The sequence below is a fragment of the Capricornis sumatraensis genome, chromosome 3 (assembly GCF_032405125.1).
Source record: "Capricornis sumatraensis isolate serow.1 chromosome 3, serow.2, whole genome shotgun sequence".
In the NCBI taxonomy this organism is placed as follows: domain Eukaryota; kingdom Metazoa; phylum Chordata; class Mammalia; order Artiodactyla; family Bovidae; genus Capricornis; species Capricornis sumatraensis.
This window is the reverse complement of record NC_091071.1, coordinates 165,526,151-165,527,314: the sequence shown is the minus strand read 5'-3', so window position 1 is coordinate 165,527,314 and position 1,164 is coordinate 165,526,151.

Here is a 1,164-nt window from a genome sequence, read left to right as displayed (position 1 = left end):
CTTGTGTTAGTCACAGCTGCAGGCTCCCAAGTCTGACCTTTAGTGTCACACAGCCTCGGCCCTCCTGGGCCTTCACTTCTGTCCTTCCTGCACGTCCTGCATGCCTAGACTCCTTGCTCGGCTTGGCTCCTATGACCTTGTGACCCTGTCCATGCTTCTTTCTGGGCCGCTCCTTTATTCTCCAAGAGATGATCTGCTTTGTTCAGTGAATCTGACTCCTGGAAGGCAATTTATGGCCAGCTGAGTGAGATCCAGACCCACCTCTGGTCCAGTGAGTGGCAGGGCAATTGGGCAACTTGGTTCAGATTATGTTGTTGTTGTTCAGTCACTAAGTTGTGTCTGACTCTTTATGACCCCATGAACTGCAGCATGCCAGGCTCCCCGTCCTTCACTATCTCCTGGAGTTTGCTCCAAGTCTGCCCATTGAATCAGTGATGCCATACAACCATCTCATCCTCTGTTGCCCACTTCTCTTCCTGCCGTCAATCTTTCCCAGCATCAGGGTCTTTTCCAGGGAGTCGGCTCTTCACATCAAGTGGCCAAAGTATTAGAGCATCAGCTTCAGCATCAATCCTTCCAATAAATATTCAGGGTTGATTTCCTTTAGGAATGACCGGTTGTATCTCCTTGTAGTCCGAGGGACTCTCAAGAGTCTTCTCCGGCACCACAGTTCAAAAGCATCATTCTTTGTTACTCAACCTTCTTTATGGTCCAGCTCTCACATCTGTATGACTACTGGAAAAACCATAGCTTTGACTATACAGACATTTGTTGGCAAAGTGATGTCTCTGCCTTTTAATATGCTATCTAGGTTTGTCATAGTTTTTCTTTCAAGAAGCAAGAGTCTTTTAATTTCATGGCTGTGGTCACTGTCCATGTGATTTTGCAGCCCAAGAAAAAAATCTCTCACTGTTTCCATTTTCCCTCCATCTATTTGCCATGAAGTGATGGGACCAGGTGCCGTTTTTTGAATATTGGGTTTTACACCAGCTTTTTCACTTTCCTCTTTCACCTTCATCAAGAGGCTCTTTACTTCCCCTTGGCTTTCTGTCATAAGAGTGGTATCATCTGCATATCTGAGGTTGTTGTTTCTCCTGGCACTTTTGATTCCAGCTTGTGATTCATCCAACCTGGCATTTCTCATGATGTACTCTGCATAGAAGT